The sequence below is a fragment of the Podarcis tiliguerta genome (genome assembly GCF_965153285.1).
Source record: "Podarcis tiliguerta genome assembly, chromosome: 1".
NCBI lineage: Eukaryota > Metazoa > Chordata > Lepidosauria > Squamata > Lacertidae > Podarcis > Podarcis tiliguerta.
In genome coordinates this window covers 109953771-109975290 of record NC_139534.1, presented here as the reverse complement: position 1 = coordinate 109975290, position 21520 = coordinate 109953771, and the positions used below count along the sequence as shown (strand labels likewise).

General features: G+C 43.2%; 1 protein-coding gene across 5 annotated transcripts in view; it reads right to left on the bottom strand.

Moving 5' to 3' along the window:
* The window catches only part of FLRT2 (fibronectin leucine rich transmembrane protein 2), an 88784-nt gene that overhangs the window by 46352 nt on the left and 20912 nt on the right, over positions 1 to 21520 (bottom strand). For 2 of the 5 annotated variants that reach the window (XM_083448129.1, XM_083448130.1), the window contains exon 2: positions 17981 to 18050. The exons of the other annotated variants lie outside the window; for them this stretch is intronic. The gene's annotated coding sequence lies outside the window, so the exon portion shown is untranslated. The remainder of the gene's footprint in view (positions 1 to 17980; positions 18051 to 21520) is intronic. 5 annotated transcript variants of the gene reach the window in all.

The window sequence follows — 21520 nt, the reverse complement described above, 5'->3', positions numbered from 1 at the left end:
GGTAGGGGCAGAGAGCTGCGAGTGCGAGCGCGCAGTGGCATGGCGTGGGTTTTCTGAGCTTGCACAGAGTGCTTTTCCTCCCTATGGGCAGAGCCAGCTTGCTCCTAAATACCTGAGCTCTATAGTTAGAGACTCACCATTTCCCCAGTTGGCTTGGCCCCCAATTTCTCTTACTATAGAATTTGGGGCTGGTGGTGGAGGAAATCATTATTCTTCCCCCTTGCTACCCCCCCCCCCCCAAAGCATAAGAGAGGGACTCCCAAGAAGGTGAAGCAGGATTTCACTCCAGGGTATCTCGGAAGCCCAGACCCCCGATCTCTCCCATCGCCGCTGGAGGGGTCATGGAGGCACTGAGCCCGGGAGGCGGGCAGCCAACCAGGGCGCACGCATCTACCCAACCTCGCTGCGCCCAGGCGCGCTGCTCTCTCCAACTTTCCTCCCTGCCGGGCCAGTGGCTCCGCCTCCACCTCTTCCTTTGCCTCTTTGAGCAGGCGATTAGCAGGCTCGGATTGGATCCTGCGGCAGGCAGGCGGCGCCTCCACCTCCTCCTCCCGGCTTTGCTGCTCCTCCACCTCCTCCTCCTCCACCTCCTCCTCCCTGCTGCTGCAGCTGCTGCGCGGCTCTTTTCCCTCCCGCTTCCTCGAGGGGGGCTGGCCAAACGGAGACGACGATCCCTCCCCCCAACCAAGCCTCGATTGCTTGTCCCTTCCCTCTGGACTTGCGCCCCCCCAAATGTTGCGCCCGGTGCGGCTCGCACCCCTGGCACCCCCCACGCTACGCCACTGTTGTTAAACAAAAAGCACTGCTTTGATCTGATGCCCATTTCAGCAAGACTTAAGCATACCTATTTTTTCCTGGGTTGTTTCTATAGCCTGGTTACACACAAGGAAGGAAAGGAAGGAAGGAAGGAAGGAAGGAAGGAAGGAAGGAAGGAAGGAAGCATTGAAACAAATAAAAGAATAGCAATTGACTGGAGGATGCATAGCACAGCAAGGCTGCACCGAAAACCCTCTTCAGGCATTCAAGAACCAGGAAAAGCAATACATTAGGGTAGAACTGCTTGGATAAGCTTGTTCCACCCTGTATTCCCAGTCTCATTTCCATGGCTCTCCATAAGTTGGACAGTGACTGTTTGAACGGGGGCTGGTCTCCTTCCACTTCCGTAGGCTCCCCATTTGATGTAGAACCCTGGTTTTCCAGGCATCTATACCATGTGAAATTCTCCATGAATGTAGGCAGCTTCCTTACTTGGGACAGTGCCTTCGAACGCACAGGCATTGAGTGTGTCCCTTCCCTTCCCCATGGGTCATTTCTCCCAGTTCCTGAACCTCAGAGTATAGCATGAAACCAGATATTTGGGCAACTTGGTTAGGTAGAATGAGTAGTAGCTTTTATTTTTGCGTAATTGTATTTTTTAAATATATATATATATATATATATATATATATTCCTCCAAGGTGCTCTCTTCACCCCAATTTTATCCCCAAAACAACCCTGTGAAGTAGGCTAGGCTGCAAGCAAGTAACTGTTGAATGGTGACGCAATGAGGTTCACAGCTGAGTTGGGGTTGAATCTGCGGTATCTCTCTCCTAACCCATCCCTTTAACTGCAGCGCTCCCCCCTTCTTACCTATTATGATGTACATTTTAATTTCTTAATGAGCTAAAAGACAATCTAAAGTTATCTAAACTGTTGACGTCCCTAATTACTACATAAAGTAAGGTAAAGGTAAACCCTAGGCTCTGTGGTTTAGACCACAGCGCCACCCGCGCCCCTAATTACTACATAGTTTCCATTTATTTCAGGGATGGGATTCTAATTTCATGGGAGTAAAATGTTTAATGCTAAATCCTAGCTCCTCTTTCACAGAGCTGAAGTATTCAAAAATGTAGTGCAATTGTCAACACTTCAGCATGAATATTAAAGGCACCACCACAAAGGAATTTTCCCCACCCCTTAGTATGTATTAATGTTTTTTTTCCCCATCTCAAAACTATCTTACGTCTTGTCTAGAAGTCTGTTACTAAGGATTGAAGTCTCCCGATGCTTTAATAGTTGCTGTAAGGATTAGTGATCACATGCTGTCAGTATTTATTTATGGTCATTACAAGTCTCCCAATCCAGTAACTAAGCATTGGAGCTTATTGAAGACAGGTGGACCTTTCTAGTTTATGAATGAAGTTGCAGCGACTTTGTGAATGGAGATCCAGGAGAGCTGTCTGGCGAAGAGGGCAATGAGGTCAAGCTGCTTAGTGACCCTCTAAGAGCATTATGGCAGCAAAGGCAGCTGCAGTAGTCAGGGTTAGAGGGATTTTCTATGGGGGAAAGGAGAGCTAACACTACATTAGCCTGTATATGTTGTTAGGCGTTGCTCAGCTCAGATTGCTGAGAGAAGAAATTTATCAATTGGATCTACATTTTAAAGCAGGTGCACATGTGACACCAGAAGTACTCTTTGCAGTTTCTGTGCCTTTATTTTGGATTCCAAACCAGCATTGTATTTTTGTATATGTCACCTTGAAGGCATCTGCCAAAACCTATTTTACTTTACTTTATTTTTATAGAGTATTTTTTAATTCTTGCTCATCAACCAAAAGAAAAGCTCCCTCCTTGCTTACGCTCTAAAAAGATACAGCAGGAAAGGAACATAAACTGAGAGGGAGGAGGAAATAAGCAAACTCAGGTTCAAGTCCTTAGTTGCAATTAGTTCAAGGAAAGGAGGTACCAAAGGTTGCAAGTTTCCAGTGTTATCCATGAAGCTATTCTGAGACGAGGGTTGTGAAGAGAATGTTTGTTCATCCTCTGTGACATGGTTAGGCAAACTAAGGCCTGGGGGCCGGATCTGGCCTTCTAAATCCGGCCTGTGGGCGGTCTGGGAATCAATGTGTTTTTACATGAGTAGAATGTGTGCTTTTATTTAAAATGCATCTCTGGGTTATTTGTGGGGCAGAGGAATTCATTCATCCCCCCCCCCCCAATATATATATATATATATATATATATATATATATAGGCCGGCTCACCACAAGCTCTGAGGGACAGTGGTCTATGAACACACAGACAACACACAAGAACCTGCTCTATGAACACACACACACAAAACACACAAGAACAGTCACCTCAGGCTTTTGATAAGAGAAAGTGCTGTGCAGCATCCCCCACCGAGGTGTGGAAAGCTTTTTAGAGGCTGTGGAGATTGACTCAGAAATGTACCAATCCTTCTTTGGAAGCCAAATTGCATTCATAACTGTTTGGCTTCCACAGGAGGGAGCTTATGTCCCTGGGATGCAAGGGAGGCCCATTTCTAAGTACAACATTCAGCCTTGGCTTCTATGGTAAAACACCCCCCCCCCCTATTGCTTTACACCACCATTATATCCAAGGCCTGTCCACCAATTCCTGAAAAGAAAGGGGGGAGGAACATTACACCCCATCTTTGCCTGAGAATTTGACACACGGGCAACTTTTCAAAGGGGTTAAGGAAATAATATTAACATCACAGCCTGTTTATGACAGCAATTTTCAAAACCACGGCAGCTTCCAATGCCAGAAGCGATGGCACAGGGGAGAGTGTTATTATAACAGCGTGATTCTCTGTGAAAGCCTGTCACCTTCTGTTCTTGAGCCTTGCTAATGTACAAAGGCGAGATGCCCAGTTTAGGAAAGGGATGTTTTTCCCACTGTTACATGGTGGCTGCTAATGCGACTACTAATGGACCATAATTCCCCTGCCCATCTTCACTGCAACAGGTACAGTAAGTGCTGGAACTCAGAGGCCATGAAGCATAAGTCCTAAGGCAGGTCCCACTCCAAAGGAACTGCAATGCACTTTATGTGGGAGTTCAGTTCCAAGGGTTCTGCGTATACACAGAAATATGTATATTCAAATCCTGGGAACCACCAATGTATGAGCATCCCTAGCCTTCCGGAAGTGGAATGCTGAATGGACCTTGCCTGGCAAGGTTAGCCTCTCTGCCTTGTTTTTGGGGCAAGGCCTGCTCAACACATCAGCTCTGGGATCCACTCACACGATCTCACAGGGCCATCCAAGTTCCCACAAGATCTCAAGCAATCCTCCCCAGTCTTCTGGAACCAGCATACCAAGAGGGCTTTGCCCAGGAAACAAGGCAATGAGCTTAAAAGCTCTCTTCACACCAGGGAAAACTTGCCATGCATTTAATTTAACTGGCCAGACTTCAAGGTTGAAGTTGCACAAGTAAGAAATGATCGTACTGTAACTGCAGCAGCTTTGACTTCCCACCGACAAGCAGGGAGCAAAGCAAGATCCGGTTTTGCTGTCCGGCTTTCATGACTGACAGTGACAGCAGGAGGAAATGTGTACGCTAGGAAATTATGGCCTAGGTGCAGTCCAGCATGGAACAGAAGAAGCCTAATTTGCATCGCATTCCACAAACATCTTTGCCCGAGGCAACTGTGCGTAATACAAAGAAGCAGCTCAAATAAAGGAGCTTTAATCAGCACTAAACCTGGTTAAGTAGATCCTGGGGGGGGGGGCTCCATGATACTAGACCAAAAGGAGAGGATTAGCGCTAAAAATAACAGAGGAAGTTAATATAAAAAGTTTAAAAGCCTGCAGCTGCACCCTACAAGTTTCAACTGTGCAATGTTTACCGAGATTCCAATGTTGTTATAAGTGCAGAGGAACAATTCTGTCCCAGGCGTGCCAATGTTCTGAGAGTAGTGGAGGCTCACGAGAGACGCTTTTATGAATTTGGCCACCAAGCTGCAACTGAGCTGGTATTATATAAGAAATGCTCACTGGGGAAATCTCTTCTTAAGTGTATGCCCTGGGCAACCATCTAAAAACTTGAGAAAGGGACAGGGCACAAGCATTGCATGCCAAAGGTCCCAAATTCAATCCTTTGAGTTTCTAGGTAAGTCTGGAAAATCCCTCTGTCCGAAAAGCTTGGGAAGTTTCATTCCACCTAAAAATGGAATGAATATGTTCATTTCAGTTTCTCTCATTTTCTCATTTTTTTTCAGATCTTAAATTTACTTCCAAACCTTTCCATAGCAGCTTGCGGTTTTCTGTCAATGTCTTAAAAATTCGTCAGCATTCTAGTACCAATTTTACCTAATATTTACATTTTTTTGTGCAATGTTGCCTAATTAGAAGTGATTTTGCATGTGATTTTCAGTGATAGATGCATTTACACGTCCACTTTACCTGGGTATAAGCACTGTTGTACACATCCCTTGATGGGAGAACTGCATTGCAAAATTCGTAAACATGCACATTTCAAAGGGCATTATTTCAGGAACTGTGAAGTAGGTAAGATTGCATTAAAATGTGAAATGAAACAAATTTCACCCCCCATCCCAGCAACTGCCAATCAAAGTAGATGGAACTGGGTTAAATGGGCCAATAGTATGACACAGTATAAGTTAGTTTCCTACATTTCGTATGACTTTGTGTTTGTTCATTTGTTAAATTTCTATCCCACTCTTACCCCCAAGAAGCCCGGGGTGGCATAGCACAATAAGACAATTAAAACATCTAAAAGCAGCTTCAGTGCAAATATAGACTGGCAGCTGTAGGTATTTTCTTAGGGTCAAACTACATTTTTCATTAGTTGCACAGCCGTGCTGTTTTGATTGTAATTATTTGTATGTTTTAAACAGGTTTTATGTATGTTTATAGCTTCAATTCTATTAATGTTTAATTGTTTTTTTAATGATTGGGGTTTTTTCCTCTGTGTTTTAGTGATTCTTGTTTTTATCTGTACTCCACCTTGAGTCCCATCAGGGAAAATGGTGCTACAGTGGAACCTCGGTTTTCGAACATAATCCATTCCGGATGACTGTTCGACTTCTGAAATGTTTGAAAACCGAAAACCGAAAGCAGAAGCCGCAATACAATAGTGAAACTCAAAATGGAAGCTGCGTAGCACATTTGGCTTCTGAAAATCATTCGGAAAGTGGAGCAATTACTTCCAGGTTTTCGACGTTTGAAAGCCGAAACGTTTGACTACGGAGGCATTTGAAAACCGAGGTTCCACTGTGTGTGTGTGTGTGTGTGTGTGTGTATTATTAGCAAGCAAGCAACAATGACTGCTTTTAAAACCATAACAACAATCTTAATATGAGGGGTGGGGAGTCCTAATTTTCATCATGATCACAGAACTTCCGGAAAGGAGGTTTAACCTTATTTCCCCCAGATGCAATCCTGATGCAGATCACCTTCTTGAGCTCAATTCTATTAATCTGAGGGGCAGAGGAGGAGTTGGGAAACCTCTCGTGATTGCCCTCATATTAGATTTCCATGGGCTGGAAATTTCCCCACTTAAAACTATGTTCTATTTTGGTAATTTTGAAGGCATGGCTTGCTTCTGGATTATGGAAAGAACTTAAATGGAACGTACTATTTACATATGATCTGGTGGGTGGCTTTTTTCGCTGGGGGCTTGGGAGGTTTGGATTACACACTGGATGCCCTGTGACAGCTCAGTTCCTAAAACAGAAATCATAATGATCCATGTGCACATCTACCCCCACTCCAAATAGTCTGAAGGCCCTTGATGTGGTTCTACTGCTGAAACTAAACAGATAAGGGACATAAACCGCCAGGAAGGGAAACCAACTAGAAACCCTTTTGCAAACTGAAGGTTTGAGCTCCCTTGAAGAAGAATAGGCTATATGTGTAAAAATTAAAAATTACTTTAAAAGATAAGTCGAACCAAAGTCCATTCTGCTTATTGGTGTGGTTGGGCTGCACCTCTAGCACACAAGGGTGTGAACTGTTAACATCACACTTGATTATTATAAGGCTTCCATAACCAATGGATAAGATACCCAAGTGCTACTTGATAAATGTAAGATGGCTGCCAACACAGACTTTGGTGACGTTATTTGCTCAGTGACTCAAATATTATGTATTTTCTACAGGTTTGAGTGGCACCCAACAGGCTTCCTTGCATGGTTTCATTGGTACAAAGATGTCAAGAATGTTGGATCAGCCTCAGCCAGCTGAAGTGAATTTCACACAAGTGGGACTGGCCAAGTGCTATTTGAGCAAACATCTCAAACATCTCAAAAAATAAAATAAGTAGATCATTGTCCACAGTTCAGGCCACATTGATTGCCCTGGGGCCTTAGGGTCAAGGACAGGTCATAAATAGATGATAATGATAATAATAAATAATTTAGCCCAAGTAAATTCATTGTGGGAAATCGGACTGAAGAGCTCAGTGCAACTCAGATTAATCTTGAAATGCACAGGCCTATTTGGCAGGAAGTGTGTTTGTGTCACCACTTTTGTTGTCATCTAGATTCAAGCTACTCAGAAATAACTGCAAATGTCTACTTTGAAGCATGAAACTCCATCTCTGAAAATGCAAAACAAAAACTTTGAATCTCACCAGTGAAACATACTCTTTCTTATATCCATAAACCAATTCTTTTTAATTCTGTGAAAATCAAAGGTGCATTTTTATTTTGGACATTCGCTTCATTTCTAACTTGAATGTGCATGAACAAATGTCATGCTTATTAAGCTTAGGACTGGTTCTCACAATTAAAAGGTGATGTGGCAAACCTGTGTCTCCACTGCACCAACAAGGGCTCCCACCTGCAGTGAAATGGTATAGTCAAGAGACCAGTTTATCAGTCATCTATTATTTGGGGGCTTAAGTAGCAGGAAAAAGTCCAAACGGGGAAAGAATTTGGAAAGGGCTCCAGTTTGGGAGTGGGCATGGTCTACAGAAACCCTGTGGTTCACTTAAAAGTTTCAAATTTATAAAGCAAGATTGCATGTGAAAAGTATATATAGTGGTGCCTCTAGTTGCAGATTTAACCCATTTCGGGGTGCCATTTGCACCCTGAAAAGTCCGCAACTAGAGTGCCTCTTCTGTGCATGTGCATGGCGCAATCGAGCACTTCTGTGCATCGGCAAAGTGCGCAGATCGCTTTTGTGCATGCCCATGTGGCAAACCCGGAAGTAAACATTTCCGGGTTTGCCATGTTCATAAGCTGAAAGTCCATAACAAGAGCGGAACTCAACTAAAGGTACCACTGTATTAGTAGTTAAGGCCTGAATCAATTTCCTTTAAGTGAATCTGCTTTCTTGTTTAAGAACAGACTATGTGCTTTGCTTAATCCAAAGATGGCCGCTTCCCAACACCACTGGAAAAGGAAGGGAGGTACAGTGGCCTGAAACTTGCCGTGGCTTGACCTCCTGATGCTAAACTTCAGTTTAGCATTTCATGCTAACCCTCTGTTTTCCTCCTCCTCCTCCTCTGCCTGTGGGAGCACAATCCCTTTAATTAGAGCCTTTGGAATCTGGCACTTAAAAATTCTTCATGATACCGCTGTAGATTTTTATGTATTCTGTTGCGATTTCTCAGAGACGCTCATCCCCCATTACTGCAACATTAACTTAGGTCAGCAGCACAATTTAACATTTTGCCAGAGGATCATAATCCTTCGGATGGTTTTCAGCTTCATTTTAGCTTAATGAAGGGAATGCAACACATAACAGCCAAAAAACAAAAGAGGATCAAAGACAGCTATAAATAAAAAAATGTGCATGCCAAGCCAAAACACTTTCCTCTTTTTTTGCACCAAATAGCACAGAGATAATGTACCGCATTGGCATACGTGACCCAGAAGCAGCTTCGACAACTTTTTGTTTGCTTTGTAAGGGATTCACACTAATATACGATGCTAACATATTCTGCCCTACATTCCAGCAAATTGTAAAACAAACAAGAGACACTATGAAGTCGGCAGAGTTCTGTTCAATCCCCATAAACTGAGATCATCAGGAAATATAAATCTTCTTCGAGGCATCAAAGAAACGTTCTTTAAACTGTTTTTTTTAACAGCATGTTTACTCAGAAGTCCCAATGAGTTCAATGGGCCCCACTCCCTAGTAAGTTTGCTCCTGCAAGTTCCAGCAACTGGCATTCAGAAGAATACCATCTCTGATCATGGAGGCAGAACATAGCGATCAGGGTTAGTAACTATGGATAGTCTTATCCTCCATGAATCTATCTAATCCCAGTTTTAAAGTCATCCAAGTTACTGTCTGTCATGGCCTCTGATGGAAGCAAATTCCATAATTTAACTATGTGCTGCGTGAAGAAGGACTTAAGTAATATGTGGTGATGGAGTCAGTAGAGCATACGCTTCAGGTTACAGACTCCGCTAACCCAGAAATTAGGTGCTTCAGGTTAAGAACTTTGCTTCAGGATGAGAACAGAAATCGTGCTCCGGCGGCGCAGCGGCAGTGGGGGCCCCATTAGCTAAAGTGGTTCTTCAGGTTAAGAACAGTTTCAGGTTAAGAATAGACCTCTGGAACGAATTAAGTACTTAACCTGAGGTACCACTGTATTATGGGTTGAAGGAAACTTTTGAGAATTTGTGTAATGTTGGCTACATCATTAGGAATGAGGTAACCTGCCTTAGGTTACCAATACTGATCCCCCTTTTTTTTAAAAAAGCAGCATATTCTATAGTTGATGGCTGTGGTGTGTTTTTTTACTATGGGTGGGTAAAGGTAAAGGTAAAGGTACCCCTGCCCCTACGGGCCAGTCGTGTCCGACTCTGGGGTTGTGTGCCCATCTCACTTAAGAGGCCGGGGGCCAGCACTGTTCGAAGACACTTCCGGGTCACATGGCCAGCGTGACAAACTGCATCTGGCGAGCCAGCACAGCACACAGAACGCCGTTTACCTTCCCACTGGTAAGCAGTCCCTATTTATCTACTTGCACCCGGGGGTGCTTTCGAACTGCTAGGTTGGCAGGCGCTGGGACCGAACGACGGGAGCGCACCCCGCCGCGGGGATTCGAACCGCCGACCTGACGATCGGCAAGTCCTAGGCGCTGAGGTTTTACCCACAGCGCCACCCGCGTCCCATATGGGTGGGTAGGTAGGTACTATTTGTCTTTTCCATCTCAGGACTTAGAATGTCTCGGTCCATCTCTAAGTTCCTCACAAGACACCCTCCATGGTAGCAATCTTACATAAGCAAAGGTGCATGAAGTTTGAATGCTACCTTTTCCCCAGGGACCAGATCCATTAAGACCTGCACTCAAACTCTCTGTGACCCCTACGGTTTATATTTCTGTAAGAGGAGCACTGTTTTGCAGACAGCGATAAACCTAAAAGATACATTAATAAGTGCCTTCACCTTGATAATGGATTGCCAATATTATTAAATGTTGCTATCTTTGGATAGTTGGCTTTTTAGTGCATTACTTGAGTTATGCAAAGAGTGACAAGATTATGGTTAAAATCGGATGAATAATTAAAGTAATAGAGTAATTGGAGTTGTACAATTTTCACAGCTGAGAGGAGTTGGAGGGGGGATATGCTTCTTGGTTTATAGTTCTCCATATAAGCCATTGCCAAGCATACCATTCCCAGGAGATCAGAATAAAAGATAATCAGGATTTTAAACACACACACACAAGAATAACAGGTTATGTTGTTTTCTCTAGCTTAGCAGAAACTGCAGAGTAGGAATGCATTAGGCATCTGCATGGATGAACATTTCACCTCTTCAAAGTGACCAGACTTATAACCATATCCTACCAAAAGCCCACACAAAACAAAACTCAGAGCTGCAGACCACATACCTAACTAGGAGCTATTATCCCTGCCTTAGAAACTCTGTTCCTAAGGAGACATGCACAAGGCTGACAGCAGTGACACAGCAGAGAGAAAAGATGTTCTTACTATCACTCTGTTCTGTAGCTAGCCTGCCTGGGATGCGAAAATATAACCTCAAGTGATGTTCAGTGTGAGATTCTTACTTCACTGAAGGTTACATACAGGTCCTCAGAAGGTGGGGGGGGGGAGGTTTACGGACATGTCTATCTCCTTCAAACTTTATGTACTTATTCTTGCAAATACCAGTATATGCACAAGATCGTGTAAAGTAATGTTAAAACAGTAAGATGCTACCACCTCAGCTAGGCCAGATATAGACCTTCAGAGTTTCCCCTTTAGCTGCTGTCTGTTCCACAATTATTTATTTATTTATTTTAAAGGTATTTATGTACTGCTTTTCAAGCGAGCCTCATGGAGCAGGTTACATAATACTGTTGAAAACAATAAGCATAAATTAAAACTGTGTAATGAAACAGCAAAGGCAATTTATGGAGAGGGAAGACATTTTGAAAACCAGATCTCTGGGGCACGTGCTTCTTGAGCAGCCTTGTGGTGGCATTTGAGGCCACCTGAGCCAGAACACTAGGAATGAGATCGTGAGTGGCACTCTAAGCTGTTCTGTTCTCTTTCTGTTTTAAAGAAAGGACAAGAACAGAGATCACTTGGGCACTGCAAGATAAGATGCATTAAGGCCCCGGGATCAGGCAGGGAATGATGGCTTCCAGATGTTGTTTGACTCCCAGCTGCCCCAGCGAGCCTCAACAGAAGGTGGGGAGTCTTCTCAATATCTGCCACACAACTCTGAGTTCCTGAAAACATGGCTACCCTCAGGCTTGAGGGCTCAGCCATACTGTCATTTCATGTGGATAGTAAGCTTCACTGCCCATAGGATGTTCTCATCCAAATCATTGCATTCCATACTCACCCCTCTCTCAATCCAGATTTTCTCACACCAGGGATTCTCCAAAAAGAAGGGGAAATGTAGTAATGTGGTGATTTGGAGAAGAATATCATATGGATAAGGGAGAATTAATAGGAGTGCAGGAAACTTACTGTCCACATTAAACAGCACTATAGATGACCACGAAGTTTCTTTCAAAACCAAAAATGACTTTCCTAGCTTCCTGTGTTATCTTGATTTAATATCTCTCTCTCTCTCTCTCTTACACACACACACACACACACACACACACACACACACACACAAACCACTTATAGTGCCAGTTTAGATACATATTACACCAGTCTTCCCCAACCTGATTCCCTCCAGATGTTCCAAAGTGCACCTCTCATCGTCTCAGACCACTGCCTATGCGAGCAGTACACCAAACTATGGTTATGCATACCTCAATCCTCCTCCAACCCCCAGCAATTTCTTAACTTACTTTGGAGTTCATAGCAAACCATGGTTTGCAATTTTGTTAGAACCAGGAAAACTATGATTTGTTCAAACCATCCTTCTCATACAAACCAAGATTAAACTCAATGCAGAGGGGGAGGAGATATATATGAGCCTAAGGACTGGATCTGTACATGTACAGAATTTCAAACCAGGGGATGGCATTAGCTATGAAGCAGCTCATGCCATTATGCATTTGTTTGAAATTACAGTTCAGAATAAGCTGAGCTGCAACTTAGACTGTTTTTCATTCTCATGTCCACATTCCACCTCTCTTTTCAAAAGGAATGATAGGTACATCCACAACAGAAATAACAGGGATCCTCTGTTGTGAGTCCGCAAAGGTCTCAAAAGATTGCAATATTTCCATGCCAGAGGTAAAAAAAAAAAAAAATACTGGCTTTGAAGGTGACTACTGATCTTGCAATCCGATCTCCTTTGAAAGTATTTCTTAAGGCGACCCAGCACGTCAGATGCTGCAAGGATCACTAAAGAAGATGAAACATATCCCTGATTTAAAAGGATATCAGGTGGCCCAAAACCTTCCGATGAACACTTCAGGAAATTGTCTTAAGTCCTCCTCTAATCCTGTGATCTGCCTCCACTCTGCTGGTTGGGGCAGAGGGTGGGGAGAGAGAGCAGTGTTGTAATTAATGCTTCAAACTAGATATCTACAACCATATGCACACACAATGAAGAATTGATCAAAAAAAGCAAAGACATCGACATCTGCTTTGAAAAGGCATTTCAATTCCTTCCATGTCCTCAGAAGGAAAACACATTTAGCAGTCCATATTTTAACCACTGTTTCATTTAATAATGCATATTGACATTTATCCGGAGAGATCAGCCTGTGCCTGGCTTCTTATTGTACACCTGCAAGCCTCTTGTTCATTCCTATGACTTTTTATTATAAGGCACTTTGAATCTGTGACAGCAACGCCACTCCAAATAAAAGGCGTGGTTGACCATTCTCATGACAAATATTTTGCTTGTCTCTCAAGGCCACATTTCTTTAGAGATGGTGGGAGATGAGTGTTTTGCCTTTAAAATTTCATACAGTGACTTTATCCCATTCCATTCTTGGTCAAAAGGCCCACAAAGGATCCTGGGAATTGTAGTTTGTGAAGAGTGCTGAGAATTGTAGCTCTGTGAGGGCTTAACCACACACCCCAGGATTCATGTGCTTTAAATGCTTCGTGTGGGTGTGGCTAATGAACCAAGGCCTGATTCAGTCTATTAAGGAAGATTTATGTGAGAATGCTAGCTTTTCACCCCTTGGCGACCACAGATTGCCACTTCCCCTATTGCATCTAAGCAGATTTTATAACATGAAGCTTTAAAGTTCTAGTGCTCCATTTATATGCTCCAAGATACTCCTAGCAGTTTGAAAAGCTGCTGCTGAGTGAAGGTTGTTCTGGGTGTTAGTCCCAAGGGAGCCACACGAATCTATTTTCATTCCTACACCTTAGCAGCTGTCCTCGGTGACCCCTCTGCCTGCACTGGGACCTGAAGTCTCTCTGGATTTCAATTATACCGCAAGAATGACTCCCATCTGTGTCAGGCAGGCATTATTAGATAATGAGCAAGGTGCTTAATCCACATCACTGCGTAGAGTGTATTTCAAGTGCATATACAAAAAGAACAGCACTTTACTGTTGCAGCAAACCACTGTGTGACGCATAATCATTCACATATACGCATGCAAAAACCCACATGCCTGCACAGTAAAATGCACTCCTGGTCTCTGAAAGTACAAAGAATTTAGCTGTGAAGGAAAGTACACATATAAAAGCAATTTGCATTCTGTGCAACTCTCTGTGTTGGCCAAATCCTGGGACAGAGAGAGACACAGAAATCAACAGGCTGGGTAATTTGTTTGTAAAGGTAAAAGGGACCCATGACAGTGTGGTGTAGTGGTTAAGAGTGGTAGATTCGTAATCTGGGGAACCGGGTTCACATCTCCGCTCCTCCGCATGCAGCTGCTGGGTGACCTTGGGCCAGTCACACTTCTCTGAAGTCTCTCAGCCCCACTCACCTCACAGAGTGTTTGTTGTGGGGGAGGAAGGGAAAGGAGAATGTTAGTCGCTTTGAGACTCCTTCGGGTAGTGATAAAGCGGGATATCAAATCCAAACTCTTCTTCTTCTTCTTCTTAAGCCCAGTCGTGAATGACTCTGGGGTTGCGGCACTCATCTCGCTTTACAGGCCGAGGGAGCCGGCGTTTGTCTACTCCGCAGACAGTTTTTCCGGGTCATGTGGCCAGCATGACTAAGCTGCTTCTGGCGCAATGGAACACTGATACCAGATCAGCGCACGGAAACGCAAATTACCTTCCCGCCAGAGCGGTACCTATTAATCTACTTGCACTTTTTGGTGTGCTTTCGAACTGCTAGGTTGGCAGGAGCTGGGACCGAGCAATGGGAACTCACCCTGTTGCGGGGATTCAAACCGCCAACCTTTTGATCGGCAAGCCCAAGGCTCAGTGGTTTAGACCACAGCTCCAGCCATGTCCCATATTTGTTTGTAGTATTCAGCAAAAGAAATAAGGGATGCCCAGTTCTGTGGACTTACTATGAGGAGAGCAAACTATGATCATTCTATAGAATTATGATACCTGCTAATACAGATCAGCAAAATGCATCCCAAAGACTACATTGGCATTGAGCAGCCACTTGTTTCAATGATGGTTCTATATTGCTTTTAAATGTTATCTTTTATAAGTTGCTGTACACCTCCCTAGTGTTTTGTGAGAGGGAGGTATATAAATACTTTATCACCTAGACATCTGATAGGAGGGAATTCCACAGGGGGGGTGCCACTACCGAGAAGGCCTTCTGCCTACTTACTATCAACATAGAGAGTAAAAAGCTTATTGAATCAGGTTAAGACTTAGTATAAGATGACTCCTTAGATAACTTTACTAGAGGGAGTTTGCAACCTTGAGTTCTTAGATGTGAGATTTTGAGTCCCACTACAGTATGGCCAAATTCACATCAAACATTTAAAGCTCTGTGATATCACTTTTAACAATTATGGCTTCCCCCAAAGAATTCTGGGAGCTCCAGTTTGGTCAAGTTGCTGTGAGTTGCTGGTAGACTCCTGTTTCTCTCACAGAGCTACAATTCCCAGAGCTCCTTGAGAAGAAGAATTGATTGTTAAACTATCCTGGGAATTACAGCTTCTGATATGATAGCTCCATAAAGACTTTGTTTGTGTGTGAAGGTTTAATATACTCTGATAACAGAACTACTACAGCATACCTGCTCTGCATTACTGGATTCTCTCTACCGCAACAAAAGCAAATTGCTTAGCCCTGCTGCTGCATTAGGCAAAAACGTCCAAGGGACTTGAATGGAATCGCAGAGAAGATCCAGCTACCTTTTCACCTTCTGAGCATTGTGGCATGTGCCTCTTGCAGGAGAAAGCATTTAAATCGGTAAAACCCATCACTTTAAATTTAACGCAGAGTGCCAAATGTCTACAGCAGCATCCATAAAAGCCATTACACCTGCAATCTTCTGACACACACAGATGAAGGTTAGCCTGGTAATTTTTTCAGAGCCTTATTACATGTCCATGATGATCAAATGCATTTGAGGAGCAGCTGGAAAAGGTCAAGGAATGTACCTTGGTTGCCAAGTTTCTTGAGGTTGATTAGGAAGGGGAGGATCACAAGAGAAACTTGAGTTAAATAGACACCCCTCTTTGTTGAATAATTCAGCTACTGATAGCACATTTATTTATTTCGCTTATATCTATGGAATTCAAGGGAGCATAGCCAGGCACTCTACAATCCACGCCCTGGCAACGCTCAGGTTTTACTTAGCTCCAGCAAAGCAGCTGCATCATGTGCCTTCAGACAGTGAACACACAACACAAAATGCTATGAAATGCACATAGCAAGTGACATTGCCTTGCCATGTGTATATGTGCTCTGGCAAAATGCTGGTTGGACTACTGCAATGTGTTGGATATGAGGCTGCCCTGGAAGACTGTTTGGAAACTTTGATGAATTCAGTATATTGTATCCAGGCTCTTAACTGGGACTTACCCATCATCAAAGTTCTTCACAGGCATAATTTGTTCCAGGCACAGTTCAAACTGCTGGTTTTGACCCATAAAGCCTGAATGACTTGAGGCCAATATAACTGAAGAATCCATTTGAGCCTGCCTGGCTGCTAAGATCATCTTCAAATGCCCCGCTTTAGCAGACCCTCCAATTTGTCCCTATTTTCCAGTGATGTTCCTGATTTAAAGAAGCTGACCCAGTTTCTGATTTGATCCTAGAATGTGCCACCTTTCCTTAGGATGTCCCTATTTTCATTGGAGAAATGTTGGAGGGTATGGAGTTATCTGACCCCTGAGCCATCTGACTCCTGTATAGGGAAGTTTTTTAATATTTAATGTTTTATAATGTTTTTATATATGTTGGAAGCTGCCCAGAGTGGATGGGGGCAACCCGGTAAGATGTGTGGGGTATAAATAGTAAAATTATTATTATGGAATGGGACATCCCTATATACACTGGAGAAATGTTGGAGAGTATGCTCCAGGTGACCAAATATTTGGAAGTTAGGCAGGTGTTGACTAGGGCCAGGCTAAAACTCTCTCTGCAATGGTCCTCGGGTATTGAATTTCCTGCCCAGAGACATTTCCCTGGAACCTGGTTTATTACCTTTTAGGCTTCAAAAGACCGTTTTCTTCCCCTAGGCATTGGGTGATTGATTTGTTTATACCTCTGCCTGCAGCATATGGTTGCTTGAGCTGTTACAGGGTTTTTTAACGCATAGTTTAAAATATGTTGTAAACCGCCTCAAAGCCATTTTAGGTACAGATGCAGAAGAGTAAAAATGATTTCAACAGTAAATGAACAAAACTGAATAAAATGAAGTTAAAAAGGACAGCTAAGCAAAGAACAATTCAACTACAGAGCCAGCCTTACCATTGGGAAAGATCTGCCCAGTCAGCAGGTTTGGGGTGACCATAAAAGGGCAGCAGATAATCATGAACTATAGCATCTGAGGGGCATCATATATGCCTCAGTAACCAAAGTGTCTTGAACAATCTGTGGACAGAATGGCAATATGAGTGATGCTCTGAGTGACAGCTTTGTGGACAGGACAGTTTACTGCTGCCAGGGTCATGCCAGGCGGCCAGGACCTGGAATCTCAGGGCTTCAGCCTCTTTCTCAGGGTGGTCTCTAGGGGAAAGTGTTAAATCTCAAGAGTGGGGACATTTTAAGCCTTTTCTCCTTTCAAACATGTTTGTCTTGTCTTCATACACTTCTTCCCCTTGCTACAGGCAACAGTGACCAACAGGTGGGCACCATTGCAAGCATAATCAATCTATTTTGAAAACAACTGGCAAACAGAATGACAATTCTACGCTGGAGATTATGTTGGAAGAGAAGGGAAGGGAAGGGAAGGGAAGTGGTAGAGCTTCTGCTTTGCATGCCAAAGGTCTCAAGTTCGATGCCCAGCATCTCCAGTTAGGGCATGGGGAAAAATATTGCCTGTAAACTCTAGATTGCTGCTGCTAGACAATACTGAGCTAGATGGTGCACTTGTATGACTCAGTATAAGGCAGTTTTCTAACACTTTAAGAAAATCACTACATGCCTTCAGTCTCCACTCCATACAGCTTCCACCCCATATAAAGGTCTGGACAAAGGTCAAGACACACTGGAGAGGTATAAGCATCATCATTCACACAGGATAGAAGCAAACTCATTCTTCACTCCATACTGCTCTTTGTCTGGCCTATAAACTCAGATGGACTAACTCAAACAAATCTGGATTAGTAACTAGTATCAGCGAACAAGGCCATCGTAAAAACAGCAGGATATTTAATGCTCCCACACCTGCACAATTAAATGTAATTTGTAATGACAGACAGTCTTCAGGTTAGAGCACGCAAGTGGAATCGAGGAGGCTTGAATCCATCATTACCTGGGTCTGCCACAGAGGCACTGCATTATCTTGGGTGTGTGATGCTGCCGCAGAGTCTAGATCTGATTCCCTAATGACAAAATGAAAACAAAACAAAATCTTTTCATCTTTTGTGGGATTGCTTAGAAAAGCATGGGCTGGCAACCACAAGCAAATATTTGAACATGTCGTCATGGGGCTCCAGCAAAGCAGATGCTCTCAGCTAAGCGTTTCAGTAGCAAAATGTACCCATGCAAGCGAGCCTTGTTAGAACATGGGCCTCTGGCTGCCAAGAATTCCCATCTCAACTTGTGAGATTTGACAGAGACTCCTTTGCTGGATCTTTGATGAGAACAAGCAACACCCCTGTCTTCTTCTTCTTCTCCTTCTCCTCTGTTTTGCTCACTACAAACACTCTTTAAACAAAAAAGAATAAAGAAATCCTGTCCTTCCACGAGGAAGATCAAAGTGGCAGGTATGTTCCCCTAATGCTCATAACAAGGCCTCAAGCCCATCCATGGATGAGCAACGATTTAAGCCCTGGCCTCTCCAGTAGAAGGCTATACTGTCTCCTGAGGGAACAGCCAGCAACTGCAAGTGTCCAGAAAAAGCCCCCCTTTTAGTGCATCAAATGTGGAATGTGGATTACGAATCATCTCTGCCTTCTCCCTGTCATCGACTTCAAAAGCTGACATGGCTCTCTAACATGGGGAACTTGTCAATCCTTACCTGGAAACTGAGCCAAACCGTATGCACAATAAGCAACACCATATATGGAATTTGGAGAGCTACTCCAGAAAACTGTTCTGTGCTTTGTTTCATTTCTTCAGGAGTTCCTTCACATTTGTGAGTAGAAGCGGATTTAGGGTAGTGTGACCTGTTTGGCCACACTGGGTGCCACTCTGGGGTGAGTGGGGGAGCATAATAATGTGCAGTGCCAGAAGCAAGGGGTGCTTAAATTCAGCATGAGGGCTCCACTGAAATGTGAGCATTTGAATGTCCGCCATTGTTGTGATACCTGCTTTTGATCTCTAAAATGGAAAAGGTTGCCTGAGATGGCTGGGTCAGTTTGTGTGCTTCTCGCGGCCACCCTTTCCCCAGATGAAGGGAAAATGGCACCTTGATTTATGTACAATTATTTCACCAAGAAGCACTCTAAGAAATCTCTCTCTTTCTGCTAGAGTGGCATTAGCTCCTAAGGGTGTAGAAAGAAGATTAAAAACAAATACAAAGGAAGTTGTTGCATGACAGAGCATTGCCAAGCAACAGAGGTGACCTTGAGCATTTTGGCCCCTCTCCTTTTTGTGTTGTGTGTGGAAATAAACGGATAAATATATCCATATCTGCATGAACTGATTTTTTTATAAAAATTCCAAATATGTTCGGAGTGTTGAGGTTGGGGAAAATGCATTACTCATCATGGCACAACCACAGACATAAACAAGTTCTAGTCTTACAATTCTTTTGTCTGAGACGGGACTTCCTAGTTCCCTTTGACATCACGTTGCATTCCAATCAGAGAAGTGAAAGTGGCAGCTGCTCGTAAGAGGCGGTGGGGAAAGGCAAGACATGAGCATAGCTGTGCTTCTGGAACAGAGTGTCATCATTCCACTTCCCCACCTTCCTGCCACTAAGGGGAAAGAAGTAGAGGCAAAAACAGGAGTTGGCACAAGTTCAAACACAGGTCTTATTGTGTTTGGGGATGGCAGGTGATGAGAGCAGTTCCTATTTTTGTGTGCAGACAAAAAAGCTCTTTATATGACAATATCAAATACAGTGGTACCTCGGGTTAAGTACTTAATTCGTTCCGGAGGTCTGTACTTAACCTGAAATTGTTCTTAACTTGAAGCACCACTTTAGCTAATGGGGCCTCCTGCTGCCGCCGGGCCGCCGGAGCATGATTTCTGTTCTCATCCTGAAGCAAAGTTCTTAACCTGAAGCACTATTTCTGGGTTAGTGGAGTCTGTAACCTGAAGTGTATGCAACCTGAAGCGTATGTAACCTGAGGTACCACTGTATGTATATTATGTCCATGATGCAGGAAGGAGAGCTACATCTCTGAGTGGCTTAAGAAAACCATCCTGCAATGTTAAGTTTCCCCGTGTTGCAGGTTAAGAGGGGCAAAAGGCAGTTACAACTAGTCTGCAAAACATTCTTATAAGCCAGGGGAGAAGTAGGGATGGGCAAGTCCATCAATTTCTATGGGAAAATCTGTCGATTTTGGTTTCTCCCACTTTCTTGTTTTTTAACCCAATTTTAAATTCTGCTCTCTACATTTCCACACCAGTTTGTGATTTTTTTATTTTTCAAAAAGTCCTCGTGAAGATTCACCAGCGTTTTAGTGCAAATGTCTTCTAACACACACACTTAGTAGGCAGTTTTTACAAAGCATGTTTTCCCTAATATTTATATGTTCCTAATGCAATCCTTTAGGTGAATTATTTTCACTAGTATATGCATTTTGTAATGATTTTATATGTGCTACCTGGTTGGAGACATGCACTGCAAAATTCAGAGAGGTGTACATTTCTAATGGTGAGTGTGATTCGGTTTGCACAGTGTTTCAGAAATTGCAAATTATTAAGATTTGCCTTTGAATTTGAACTGAATCTAATTGCTCACCCAAGCCTATATAATAAGTCTCAACATATCAGATTGGAAACAGACACTGAGGTAGTCACTTACAACAACTTTCAAGTAAAGATTTTTGAGAACTGTCACTTTCTCACTCTTTCTCATTGAATTACAGCATCGCAGATACAGCTGTTTCCTGTGAAACTACACAACACACCCCTGTTTCCAAGATACAGACTGTAGATTAATTTCATAAAGGGATATGCAAATATTTCAAATGAATTTCAATCACCAAAAAATATTTGTAAAATTATGTAGAGCACAAGCAGTACAGCAAAATAATGCTTCTCCTCCCACTGCCACACAAATAGTATAGTGTTGTTTAATGCTTAGCATGTTGGACTATAACTGGATAAGCACCGATTTAAATCTCCACTCAGCAACGAAGCTTACTGGATGGCTTTTGACCATTGCTATTTTCGTCTAACCCAACCTTTCTTAACCTTGGGTTCCTAGATGTTGTTAGACAACAACTCCCATCATACTTGGCCAGCATGTCCAGTGATCAGGGATGATGGGAGTTGGGTCCCCAGATGTTCTTAAACTACAAGGTTGAGAAAGCCTAGTCTAACCTACAAGATTCTTGTAAGGATCGATGGAATGAGGGGAGAACCACAACATGGCCTTGAGTGATTCACAGCAATTGCAGAAGAACATTTTCTATTATTCCCCATGAAATCTATGTTCTACAAAAAGAAAAGGACTGAAAAAGTTGTGTAATGCAATGGATAAAATTGATTGCTGCAGACATTTCAGATTCATTCCCTGTCAACCTCAAGACCATCATTTCCTTGCATGCCATGTAAGAATACAATATACTGAATATCCCCCCATACCAAGGAATCAAGTGGATCATATAGAATGAGAATGCCATAAGACCAGCCAAAAGGTTAGATCTACCATGACAGCACAGATATGCTTATGAAT